The following is a 14,629-nucleotide window of genomic DNA, read 5'->3' as shown; positions in this document are numbered from 1 at the left end:
CCTGCGAAAAGGAACCAGACAAGGATACCCTTTATCACTGCTCCTATTCAATATTGTCCTGGAAGTTTTAGCTAGAGCTATACGGCATGATAAAGAAATTAAAGGCATCTGAATTGGCAAAGAGGAAGAAAAGCTCTCCCTATTTGCAGACGATATGATCCTATATATAGAAAACCCCAAAGACTCAGTAAAAAAAACTATGAGACCTCATCAAAAGATTCAGCAAAGTGGCAGAGTATAAGATTAACATACAGAAATCAACTGGATTTCTCTACAGCAACAGCAATAGCGATGAAAAGGACATTAGGAAAGCAATACCATTTACAATAGCCACACAAAGGATGAAATACTTAGGCATAAACATAACCAGAGAAATAAAGGACTTATACAAAGAAAATTACAAAGCACTAGTAAAAGAAACCAAAAGAGACCTACAGAAGTGGAAGAACATACCATGTTCCTGGATAGGAAGATTCAACATCATGAACATGTCAATGCTACCCAGAGCAATTTACACATACAATGCAATCCCAATCCAGATTCCAACATTCTTCAAAGAGATGGAAAAGACAATTAGTAATTTTATATGGAAAGGAAAGATACCTAGGATAAGCAAAGCACTGCTAAAAAGGAAGAACAAGGTTGGAGGTCTCTCACTCCCCGATTTCAAACTTTACTATATGGCTATGGTGGTCAAAACAGCCTGGTACTGGTACAACGAAAGAGACATTGATCAATGGAATAGAATAGAGTATCCAGATATTAACCCAACCACTTACAGCCAAATGATTTTCGACAAAGTGCCTAGGCACATTGCATGGGGAAGAGACAGTCTCTTTAACAAATGGTGCTGGCAGAACTGGAAAGCGATATGTAAAAGACTGAGTCAAGACCTTTGCCTCACACCCTATACAAAAATGAACTCAACATGGATTGAAGATCTAAATGTGAATCCTAAAATTATGAAGATCATCAATGAGAAAATAGGGACAAACGTGAGGATGCTAATTCAGGGAATATTCAGATTGCCACACATTTTGAAAAATAGACAAAATAGATGAGTGGGACATACCAAAAATTAAAAACTTGTGTGCATCAAAAGACTTCACCAAGAGAGTAAAAAGGGAACCCACAGACTGGGAAAAAATCTTCTGCAATGACATATTGGATAAGGGACTCATCTCTAAAATACATAGGAAATTACTACACAGCTACAAAAACAAGACAAATAACCCAATAAAAAAATGGGCAGTCTGACTGTTACCACAAGAACATACAGGTTGCTTGCCCAGGAGACATCAAGGCAAGTGGTCAGGTCCTCTCAGTGCAAATTCTCTTCCAAAACTAAGACGCAAGGGAAATATACGTTTTGATTGACAACCACGCACGTCACCCAGAAGGGGAAGTAACCGAAGAACATCAATGAAGTGGCGAACTAAGCCCTACATCGTTCAGCAAACTACTGTGAACCCAGGTGGAGACCTGGTCGGCCAGTAGCGAGGCAACACCTGGGGACTCATGGGCTCAGAGTCAATGACACAGCCACAGAAGACTAGAGTGGAGACTGGAGCTGCCAGTGGATAAAAAGGGGGCAGACAGACACAAGAACACCCACACTTGCAGATGATACCCACTTGACCTGGCTTCAATGACTCGATAAACAGAGCTCAACCTGAAGAAGAAAGAAGAGAAAAAAAGCGTCATCTGATACAATTCGATAAACATGACCTACACCTATAAATGCAGTAGCTCAAAAGAGGAAGCAAATCCCTGCTGCAAGAACTATTCCCACCCCCTCCACACAAAGGATAGACAGGGATGGGCAGCTTGGACATTGGCTACCCAAAATGTGGGGGTATAAAGGTAAGAAGTGACTGGCTTACAAAAACAAAAACAAAAAAAAAAGTAATTAAAAAAAAAGTATAAAAAATATATATACAGATTGAATAAGTATGGTGAAAGAATGCAATTCTGGTGCAGTCCTTTCCTGATTTTAAACCATTAAGTACCCTTTGTTCTCAGGTAGGTCCTCATGAGCTAAATTAAGTTGTCTGAAATACCCATCCTTTACAATCTCCTGTTATTTGTTATGATCCACACAGTCCAATGCCTTTGAGTAGTCCATAAAGCACAAGTAAACTTCTTTCTGGTAATCACTGCTTTCAACTAAGATCCATCTGACATCAATAGCGATGTTCATAGTTCCATGTCCTTTTCTGACTCTAGTTTGAACTTGTGGCAACACTCTGTTCATGTATTGCTGCAACCATTTTTTAGTTATCTCAGCAAAATATTACTTGCATGTGATACTAATGATTGTTTGATAATTTCCACATTCCACTGGATCATCTTTCTTTGGAATGGCAACAAATATAGATCTCTTCCAATTCCAGGTCTCTCAAATTCCTTGCATAAATGAACGAATGAGTGCTTCTAGTGCTCCATCAGTTTGTTGAAATATTTCAATTTGTTTTCTGTCAATTCCTGGAGCCTTGTTTTTCACCAATGCCTTCCATGCATTTGGAATTCTTCCTTCAATACCATAGGCTCTTGATCATATGCTACCTCTTGAAATGATTCAATATTGATCAATTCTTTTGGGGTATGCTATTGTTGTTTAGTGCTGTTGATTTGGTTCCAACTCATAGTGACCCTAAATAGGGTTTCCAAGGAGTGACTGGTGAGTTTGAACTGCTGACCTTGCAGTGCCACACAAGGATTCTTCTTTTTGGTATAGTGACTGTGTATTCTTTTCATCTTCCTTTGATGCTTCTTTAGTCATGCAATATTTTGCCACTTGTGTTTTTATTAAGTGCTGTCAAGTCGGATCTAACTCATCGCATCCCTGTATAGGGTTTCTGAGGACCAGCTGGTGGGTTTCAACCACCAACCTTGCAGTTATCAGTCTAGTGCTTATCCTAAAGCGCCACTCCAGGATTCCATGTTGTTGTTTTTAGGGGCCATTAAGTCGATTCTGAGTCATAGATACTTTCTATAGGGTTTCTGAGGAGCAGTTGGTGGGTTTGAAATGCCGACCTTGTGGCTTGCAGTCCAGTGCTGATCCACAGCACTACACCAGAAGTCCACCAGGTCTTCATAGTATCCTTCAAGGCATGAATGTATTCTTCAGCTCTTTCAGCTTGAGACATTCTGTGCGTGTTCTTCCCTTTTGTCTTTCGACTTCTGCCATCTCTGGAGGAATGCTGCTGTATCTTTTGAGCTTCTTCTCTTGGGCAATGTTCATGTGACTGGGCATCTCTCCTCATATCTGCTTGCTCACTTGTTTAATCTCTTCTTTGAAAAGAGTTTAAAACACACCACACGTTAATAGTATCTCATTAACATAACAAAGAAAACGTATCCACAAATGGTATTATCACCTATGGATTAGCATTTATAACATATTTTTGGGTGCACAGTTTAATCCATTACAGGATTACTCATTCTCTCTTTAACTTGATTTAAAACTCTTTCAGAAAGCCATCAGTAAATGTCGGCTATATAGTATATTTTTGAAACTTGTTTTGAGATATACCTAGTAATTTTTGTAATATTTATTAAATTAAATTTGTTTACTGTTTTTCATATTTCATATATGCTTATTTTAATTTTTTTCCGAAAGAAAAACTACTAAAATAACTCATTATACTTGTGCATTTATTTATTTCTCATTGCAGTTGTCTTTATTTTTCTCTTTATAATTTCAGTCTAAATTTATAGCAATCTGCTGTTTTCCTGATTTATGTCTTCCATTACTGTTGTTGTTAGCTCTGACTCACAGCGATCCTCTATAGAGTGTCTGAGGAGCCTACCTTGATGTTAACAGTCCAGGGCTTATTCTCTGAATTTCCTAAAATGGACATTTGAGCACATTGTTCTACTCATTAAGAACTCATTATTTCGCAAGGTATATTGAATACTTTTGCTTGGTTCCTGTTTGGGATCTACTCTATATCCCCTATTTCCTCATCATGAAGATTTTCTTTCCTCACACCATTCTCATTTCTTACTCCATGATGTTCTCACATATAGGAATAGCCTTCCTCCTCTCTTTCTTTTTATCTAATTCCTAACTATTACTTAAAGATAGTTCCTTAACAAAACCTTCCTATTCAACCAGCCCCTCCCCAAACAAAAGCAAACAACTCATGGCTATCTTCATAGTGCCCCTTCCCACCCCAGCTTGTACTAATGTCTCACTTCTCAGACTCCTAGAGAACTAGTGATCTAAAGGGAATTTGATAGTTTACTGTTTTTAAGTAGACTGCAAAGTTTGAATGAAAAGGTTGCATCTTCACAAAATATTGTTGTTAGGCAGGTAAAGTAAATGAAGAGGTTTAGAGCATAGTGTCAATAAAAGTACAAAGCAGTTTATATGTATAAGTGTTGCTAAGTCCACTGAGTGGGTTCCAACCATTAGTGACTCTATATTGGGTTTCTGAGGAGCAGCTGGTGGTTTTGAACTGTTGACCTTGCAGTTAGCAGTCCAGGTATAAGAGGCACTTAATACATATAAGGAGTCAAGGTGTGGCACTGTAGGAAAAGCACTGGACTGTTAACTCCAAAGTCATCAGTTCAAGCCCTCCAGCAGCTCCTTGGAAACTGTACATAAGGTTGCAGTGAGTCGGAATTGGCTCAAGGGCACTTAACAATACATATAAACTGTTCTGTAGTTTTATTGGAACTATACTCTAAGTGCAGTCCTGGTGTGGAGCTGTGAGTTAATGCGCCAGACTGCAAAGCCATTTGAACTACAAGGTCGGCTGTTCAAGCTCACCAGCTGTTCCTTGGAAACCCTATACAGGATCACTAAGGGTTGGAACCCTTAGTCGGAATCAACTCTACAGCACTTGACAACAGCAACAACATACTCTAAGTGGGGAGTCCTGGTGTGGCACTGTGGGTAAATACGCTGTAATGCAAAGTTAGTTTGAACCTCAAGTTCAGCAGTTCAAGCTCAACAGCCACCCTCGGAAACCCTATACAGGGTCGTTATGAGTCAGAACCCACTCAACGGCAGTTAACAACAACAACAACAACATAATTGAAGTGGTGAAGTTTATATTAACCTGATAAATCAAATGGAAACCGGGACTGAGCATTTAATCTTTTAAACGATGTGGCACAGTGACTTAGTTTGGCTTGGATACTATATTTCATTTTGCATCTCCTGTTGATATTTAATATGGGTCCAAATCAAGAAAAAAAAAAATTAGCAAGGTCATTCCTTTTCCTCTCTTTTTTATGAAAAAGTTCAAATAAATTTAGGAGAAATGTTTAAAAGGTTAGTTGCTGGTTAAATTTGTTTCTTGACAGTTTATTACATGCTTCAGTACACAGGATGTTTTCTGCAGAGTGATCACCAATCAATGTCTTATTAGGAATTGCATTTCTTGTGAATTACAGAAAGAGCATCTGTCTCAATAACCCATTTTCTTTTCTTACAGTTTTTTATTTGGGCGAGCTCAATTATATGGCAGAGAATTACATCCATAAGAAAAGACCAAGACAAGGAATGTGACATTATAGTCAATGCCTAATTAACTGAGAGTAGATCTTCCACAGAAAACCTCACTTTCAATTTCTTAAAAGATTCTAGCTGGTATAAATATGGCTTTTTGATATTTTCTATAGTCACCTCTTCTTGGTGAACTTGGCAACCTTGGGAAATAAGGTCTGTAATTCAACTTGAAAGCCAGGCAGTTCTTGTCTATCTGTCTGTTTATTTCAAGGGTTGATTGACTGGGGAAAGAGTTTACTTATTCTATACTTCATAGGTTTCTCTATCTTTCCCTACGGTAATAGTCCTGGAACTTTTTTTTTACTACCATAAGAGGAGGAGCTTATTTTTTAAATCCCTTCTCTCTCTCCTATCTAGGATCTGATGTTCTGCTAAGAACATGTACACAGGTTAGCCCTTATCATGAAGAAAAGTGTATGATTACTTCAGAGCTTATGCTCTTGCCTTTATATTTGCACTGTCTATAAATTTAAACAACATTTTAGGGAGGTTAAATAAATATCACAAAGTCACACAGATATTTAAGATTGAAATTGTTCATCTAAATGATTATATACCTAATTGTAAAAAATGTTTTTTAAAATCACGCTAAAATATTTCTCCAAAATACATGTTAAACTCAAATAATGGATAATTTTGCTTCCAACCATGATAGAATGACAGGGACCAGATTTGCTTTTCCTCCTAAAATAACCAAATACAAAAGGCAAAAAATAAGCACAATAGTTTTCAAAATACAGGTTATGAAGCAATCAAGAAAAGTTACATCAGAGAGAAGAAGAAACAAATGCAGTGAGTCCTTTAATTGTCCCAGATTACTGCCTTCAGACTCCAGGTTCATTCCATAGAAGGATAAACCAAGGTCTGTTGACCTTCTTAATTAAGTACATGTAGTTAAGAGTTGCCAGAGAGAAGGGCACAGGACAGAGTATCACAGAGGAAAAACAATTAGAGTCCAAAAGATGGAATATCACAGAGGAGAGAGTTACACAAAGAAAGACCCTAGAGATCTTCAGAGGGTCCTCACATTGTAATCTTCTGAGAACTGATAAATGCATATGTATAAAGAAAAAAACCCTAAGGCTGGGGGTGGGTGGGTATCATTGTAAATGATTAAGAGTGCCCCATGATTGCACAAAGCCAGTAAAAGTGCCTGTTTTCATGTGCCTGACTAGAAAAATCACATAATTCATGAAGCAGTGGATAGAGTATTCAGGACTATCTTGTGCCAGTTGTTGTCATTGTTAAGTACAGTCAAGTCAATTTCGACTCGTGGCAACCCTATGTACTAGAAACTAGTATGTCCTGTAACAAGTGAAAGAGTAATTAATTCAGCAATAAACATGAATACACTGTCAATGCATACAACATGGGTGAACCTCAAAGCTATTATCCTGAGGCAAAGAAGCCAGACACTAAGGAGTCCATAATATTTGATGCCATTTATATAAGACTCTAAGGAGCTCTCGTAGCATAGTGGTTATGAACTGGGCTGCTAACCTCAAGGTTGGCAGTTCGAAACTACCAGCCGTTCTGCAGGAGAAAGATGAGGCTTTCTGCTCCAGTAAAGATTTAAAGCCTTAGAAACCCTGTACAGGGTCATTATGAGTCGTAAACGACTCCACAGTACTTAACAACAACAACAACTTATTTGTTGTTAGGTGCCATCAAGTCAGCACTGACTCATAGAGACCCTATGCACAGCAGAATGAAACAATGTCCAATCCCGGGCCAACCCCACTACTGTTGCCACCTGGCCAATTCATCTCGTTGGGGGTCTTCCTCTTTTTCTCTGACCCTCCATCTTACCAAGCGACTGTTCCCTTCTGACAACATGTCCAAAGTATGAGAGACTAAGTTTGGCCATCTTGGCCTCTAAGGAGCACGCTGGCTGCACTTCTTCCAAAACAGATCTATTAGTTCTTTTGGCAGCCTATAGCACTTTCAATATTCTCCTCCAACATCATAACTCAAAAGCATCAATTCTTCTACGATCTTCCTTATTCACTGTCCAGCTTTCATATCCATATGAGGTTATTGAAAATACCATGGCTTGGGTCAGGCCATCTTTGCTCTTCAACGCTTTAAACAGTTTCTGTGCAGCAGATTTGCCTAATGCAATACATTGTCTGATCTCTTAACTGCTGCTTCCGTGAGTGTTGATAGTTGGTCCAAGAAGAATGAAGTCCTTGACAACTTCAATCTTTTCTCCATTGATAAGAATGTTGTTTATAGGTCCAGTGGTGAGGATTTTTGTTTTTTTGACATTGAGATGTAATCCATATCGAAGGCTGTGCTCTTTGATTTTCATCAGTGAATGTTTTAAGTCCTCTTCACTTTCAGCAAGCAAGGTTGTATCATCTGCATATTGCAGGTTGTTAATGAGTCTTCCTCCATTCCTGATGCCACATTTTTCTTCAGAGAACCTAGCTTCTCGGATTATTTGCTCAGCATACAGGTTGAATAAGTATGGTGAAAGAATACCACCTTGTTGCACACCTTTCTTAATTTTAAAAAATTCAGTGTTCCCTGTGCTCTGTTCGAACAATTGCTTCTTGGTCCAGGTACATATAAGACTCTATAAAGTTTAATATAATCTGTTTAACAGAAAGTAGATTATGTTCAGGAAGGAAGGATTAAAATGGCACATGAGGATGATGGCTAGGGTGGAAGTGCAGTGAAGTTTGCCATCAGCCATATCACAGAATATCAGGCAAAGCAAATCCAGGGCAGAGCTCCAAAACTCGGAACCACAGAGACAGGAATATTTTAAACGTTTGAAGGCTTATAGCATGTGGAACTTGAAGCTGAAGTAAGGAATCACGTACTTTTGAATTTGCTGGACTTGGAGGCCTGGAGCCAACATTGTGGGCATGACGAAATGGCAAGACCAAGTGGGGGAAAACGCCTCAGGAACCTTGGAGCAAAGGTGAACAATACATTTAGTCAGTTTTGCTTTGTTCTGATTTTATTTTTCTTTTGGTATCTAGTCATTGGCACCCCCACTGTTTGCGCACCTCCATTCTGGCAACTAGAGAGGGAGCTTGAGTGAGTGAACACCCCCACCCTCACCACTGATGGGGTCTTCTGCCACACATGCGCACAGATACTCAGCCCAAGAGCAAGCCCTGAACGTTTTCTTTGTTTTTTGTTTTTTAAAACGGGAAAGGGCAGGACAGGGCAGTAGAGAGGAAAAGAGAGTTTAAAAACAAAACAGGCCAAAAATTAAATTAAAGCCTGAGGTATAGCATAACAACCAACACTGGCAGCTTTGAAAGCAAGAAGCTGAAGAGAGGACATTAAAGGCATACTCATAGTAGGCTATAGATTCCCCCCCCCCCTTTTTCCCCCTCCTCTCTTCTGTGATTATAGACTACAGTGTTCAGTCTAGTTTTTGTTGTTGCTGGTTTGGGGATTTTTTTTTCCTCTCTCTCTCTCTCTCTTTTTTTTTCCCCTCTGGTGCTGTTTTGTTATTTTATGTTCCCCTTCTACCTTTGGAGGACTCTTTCTCTCCATATATTACACAAGAAGAGTCAGCAACTGCTGCCCTATAGCCAAGCTACAATCACACTCTATAAAACACCAAAACCCAGGCAAGAACCAATACCAACTGCCATGTACCAGGGAAACAGACAACTGTGAAAGTTACTCTGAGTTAAGCAATAAGAAGAGTGAAAAGGGAAGCCCACATAATAATCACATCTTCCTGGAAGCAATCAGAAAGCATAAAAAATACTAAAACACATACTCAGTTAATTATTAAGGCCACAGATAAACAAGAAACATATCCAAGAAGCAAAAGCAGATGACCATATCAGCACATGTCCAGAATCATTTATCATGATGTTATTTATTGGTCCAGTGGTGAGGATTTTTATTTTCATTACACTGAGGTGCAACCCATAGTGAAGGCTGTGGTCTTTGATCTTCACCAGTATTTTAATCCTCTTCACTTTCAGCAAGCAAGGTTGTGTCATCTGTATCACAAGTTATTAATTATTCTTCCTGAAATCCTGATGCCACAGTCTTCTTCATATATTCCAGTTTCTAAGATTATTTGTTCAGCATATAGATTGAATAAATATGGTGAAAGAATACAATCTTGTCACATGTCTCATAATTTTAAACCATTTAGTGTCCCCTTATTCTATTAGAATGACTGCCTCTTGGTCTATGAACACATGATTCATAAGTACAAGAAGTGTTTCTGAATACTTATAATCCCTCAGTGTTTCCCATAGCTTGTCATGATCCACACAATCAAAATCCTTTATATAGTTAATAAAGCACAGGTAAATATTTCCTGGTATTCTCTGATTTAATCCATGTTCCATCATATGTCAGGAATGATATCCCTTGTTCCATGTCCTCATCTGAATCTGCCTGGACCCTCTGGCAATTACCTGTCAGTGCACTGTTTCAGTCATTTTTTGAATTGTCTTCACCAAAATTTTACTTGCATGTGATATTAATGATATTGTCCAATGATTTCTGCATTCCACTGGGTTACCTCTCTTTGGAATGGGCTCAAATAGGCATCTCTTTTAATCAGTTGGCCAGGTAGCTGTCTTCCAAATTTCTTGCCATAGATAAATGAGTGCCTTCATTGCTACAATAGTTTTTTTAAAGATTTCAATTTGTAGTCCATCATTTCCTGGAATCTTGTTCTTTGCCAATGACTTCAGTGCACATTGGCTTTTAATCATATCTTACCTCTTCAGATGGTTGAACATTGACCATTTCTTTTTGGTACATTTATTCTGTATATTCCTTCCATCTTTTTTATGTTTTGTTGTTGTTTTATTGTTAATTGAGTGATGGAAGAATGTCGATTTTATATTCATTGTTTCATTGCAATGATTACAATCTCCTCTGAGCATCATCATTCAACAGTATTCGCTTCTATTCCCTCTGTTGTTTGTTTGTTTGTTTTGAGATGTACACAGAAACATTCAGGAGTATATAATCATTTAAATAACCAGAAGGTACATTCCACAAGCCTGCCTCCTGGCAGCCAGCACACAGCCTTTCTCTTTCCAAGAGTCCTCAGCTGCTCCATTTCTCCATGTTCTCATCTCTGCCTCCATATCTGGTGTCCCTGTTTCTCTGGTTAGGGTCCCACATTCAACTCTTGATCTTATCCATTGATGGTCCTAGGGTCCTCTGTTCCTGAAATGGAAGATTTTCTACTTCTCCCTTTTGTTACATAACTTCTATCTTTACAGTTGTGACAGTCACAATTAGTCATGATAACAATTACTCACTATTGAATCGTAAGACTCCTATCTCCATCTTTTTTCACCAGATCCTTCCATAAAGATGAAAACTATTCACTGGGGATTCTATCTTCCCCTGAACACTCTGAAACTAAAAATCTTCTTGACAACTTGTACAGCACTCACTGTGTGCCTTTATAGCCCCATCAATTTCAGTAGAAGAAGAAGAGCCTGAAGTAGAACACACATCCTTTGGACTCTGAGATCCCTGTGCATTGAACCTCCTCGACCCAGGGACAGAAAACTGTGACACTGGAGGAGCACCACAGCAGAGCTGTTGCTGTTATGTGCCGTGGAGTCGGTTCTGAGTCATAGCGACCCTTCCTAGGGTTTCTGAGATTGCAAATCTTTACGGGAGTAGAAAGCCTCATCTTTCTCCTGTGGAACAACTGGAAGTTTCAAACTGCTGACCGTGAGATTAGCAGCCTGATTCGTAACTACTACGCTACCAGAGTTGCTGTTATGTGCCTTGGAGTCAGTTCCAACTCATAGCGACCTTGTACAGGGTTTCCGAGGCTGTAAATCTTTATGGGAGCAGAAAACCTCATTTTTCATCCGTGAAACAGTGGTAGTTTCGAACTACCAGAGTAGCAGCAGCAAAATCCAGAGCCAGAGTACCAAACAATTGTGTTGGACTTCCCAGCCCAAAGAGCAAACAAATATGAGTGACTTTTAGAGGCTTGTTTGTACAGTGGGGTGTTACAAGGCACCTAATTAGGGGAACTAGGTTTGCTGACCCATGGAGATAGAGTCAAGTGCCTTAAGAATGAGGTGTATGGTGGAGTGGTGTGTCCTGTGGGCATTTATCAATGGCCCTAAAAGAGCTTTGTAACACTGCTGGGGGCAGAGAGAGGATCTGCCTGTGGCTACAGCTGAGGAGAAGCTGTCCTAAGTTGAAGAGCTGAGCCCTGAACATTTCTGACCCTGAATTATAACCTGTTAACTTCCCTAATACAACCAGTAACTGTGAAAAAAAGGAGTGAGGGATGTAAAGAATGAAAGGACGAAAATGGATATTAGAAGAGACTCCGAAGCTTACTCTTGAGCATAGAGAATCTGAAAGGATTAGAAGTAAAAGGTTAGAACAGAAAATTTATAAGAGCAAATTTTCGAAGACACAGTAAAGTATTATAAAGTAATGTGCAAAGACCTGGAGTTATAGAACCCAAAGGGAAGAACACGGTCAGAATTTCTCAAGCTGAAAGAACTGAAAAAAAAAAAAAAATCAAGCCTTGATATGCTATACTGAAGAATTCTATGGACAAAAGATTGAAGGATGCAGGAAGCATCAAAAGAAGATGGAAGATATACAGAGTCACGGTACCAAAAATAAGTGGTTCATGCTCAACCATTTCAAGAGGTCAAATATGATCAAGAACTGATGGCACTGAAGGATGAACCTCAAGCTGCAGGGAACACAGTGGCAAAAAAACAAGGCTCCAAGAATTGATGGAATACAAATAGAAATATTTCAACAAACTGATGCAGGGCTGGAGGCACTCATTCATCTGTGACAAGAAATTTGAAAGAGAGCTCCCTGGCCCCCAAAAGGAAGCGAACCATATGTGTGCCCATTTCTAAGAAAGGTGATCCAATGGAATGTAAAAATCATTGCACAATATCATTAATACCATATGTAAATACATTTTTGTTGGAGATAATACAAAATGATTGCAGCAGTACATTGACAGTGAGCTGCCACAGGTTCAAGCCAGATTTAGAAGAGGACTAGGAAAGAGGGATATCAATGTTGATGATATATGGACGCTTGCTAAATGCAAAGAATATCAGAAATACGTTTATTTGTGCTTTATCAACTATGCAAAGGCATTCAACTTTGTAGATTATAACAAAGTATAGATAACATTGTGAAGAATGGGTATTAAAGAATACTCAATTGTGCTCATAAGCAACATATACTAAGAGGTAGTCCTTTGAACAGAAAAAGGTGATACTGAATGGTTTAAAATCAGGAAAGGTGTGTGACAGCATGATGTCTTTTCACCATACTTATTCTATCTGTATGCTGAGCAAATATTTTAAGAAGTTGAATTATACGAAGAAGAATGTGACATCAGGATTTCAGGAAGACTCCTGCAATATGCAAATGACACAAGCTTGCTTTCTGGACAATAAGAGGACTTGAAATGTTTTCTGATGAGGATCGAGGTAAAGCTAAGGATCAATATAAAGAAAGCAAAAATCCTCACATCTGGAAGAGTAAATAACACTATCATAAATGGGGAAGAGATTGAAGTATTCAAAGACTTCATTTCGCCTGAATCCACAATAAATCCACTCATGGAAGTAGTAGTTAAGAAATCAAATGATGCACTGCATTAGGCAAATCAGTTGCATAGACCTTTTAAAAGTGTTCAAGAGTAAAGATGTCTGTTAGATGATCAAGTTGCACCTGACCCATACCTTTATATTTTCATTAGCATCACATGCAGGTGAAATTTGGACAATTAATAAAGAAGACCATAGAAGAATCAACACATTTGAATTATACTGATGAAGAATAAACAAATCTTTCTTGGTAGAGGTACAATCAGAGTTCTCCTTAGGAGAAAGGATGGTGAGACTTTATCTCTAGTTCTTTGGACATCTTCTTAGGGAGGATCAGTCTGTAGAGAAGGATATTATGCTTGGTAAAATGGAGAGTTTGGAAAAAAAGAGGAAGACACCTAATGAGATAGATTGACACAGTGACAGCAACAATATGCTGAAACATAACAATAATGGTGAGGATTGTACAGGACCAGGTAATTTAGATTGATGTTGTGCATTGTGCATAGTATCATTATGCGCCAGAATTGACTTGATGGCACCTACAACAACAAAACAACATTATGAAAATCTAATGGAAAAGTATACAGCATTGAAGAATATGTGAACAATATAAGCAGAGAGATTAAACCTCTCTTTTGATTAAGAAATAATCACAAGTAAACAGTAGAAATAAAAAACAAAAATGACACTGTAACAGAAAATAAAATTTTGTTTAATGGCCTCTTTAGTAGACTGGATAAGCTGAGGAAGAATCAGTGAGCTTGAATACAAAGCAGTTGAAACTTTCCATACTAAAATGCTAAGAAAATAATAAAAACAATAACTAAAACATATCAGAAAATTGTGAGACAATTAAAAAAGGTATTATTGCAATACCAGAAGAAGAAAGAGGAAAGCAGAAGAAAGATGTGATGTAATAATGACTATACATTTTTCAACTTTTCAAAATAAAGCATAAGCACCAAACCACAGTTCTAGGAATCTAAAACAACAACAAAGAAAAATATATACACATAAACAAAAACAAAAAACTACTCCTAGGCAAATACTGAAAAGAACAAAGTTAGAGTATGAGATTTCAAGATTATGCAAATCAGCACAACATGCTGTTGGTCTTGAGTTGTCTCTGACTTAAATTTACCCTATGCACAAAAGAAGGAAACACTGTTCCAACCTGCACCATCCTCACAATTGTTATGTTTGAGCACACTGTTGCAGTCACTTCATCAATCCACCCCTTGGAGGTCTTCCTCTTTTCAGGGGCCCTCAAATTTACCAAGAATGGTATCTCCTGATAACATGTCCAAAGTATATGAAAAGAAGTCTCATCATCCTTACTTCTAAGGAGAATTATAGCTGTACTTCCAAGACAGATTTATTTTTTTGTTGGGCAATCTGTGGTACTTTTAATATTCTTTGCCAACACTACAATTCTAATATATTGAGCCTTCGACTGATTGGAAGAGATTAATGTTTATGCCCATTCCAAAGAGAGGTGACCCAACAGAATGTGGAAATCATCGGACAATCTCTTTGATAT

Source organism: Chrysochloris asiatica, unplaced genomic scaffold (genome assembly GCF_000296735.1).
Source record: "Chrysochloris asiatica unplaced genomic scaffold, ChrAsi1.0 scaffold00183, whole genome shotgun sequence".
NCBI lineage: Eukaryota > Metazoa > Chordata > Mammalia > Afrosoricida > Chrysochloridae > Chrysochloris > Chrysochloris asiatica.
This window is presented reverse-complemented; position numbering follows the sequence as displayed.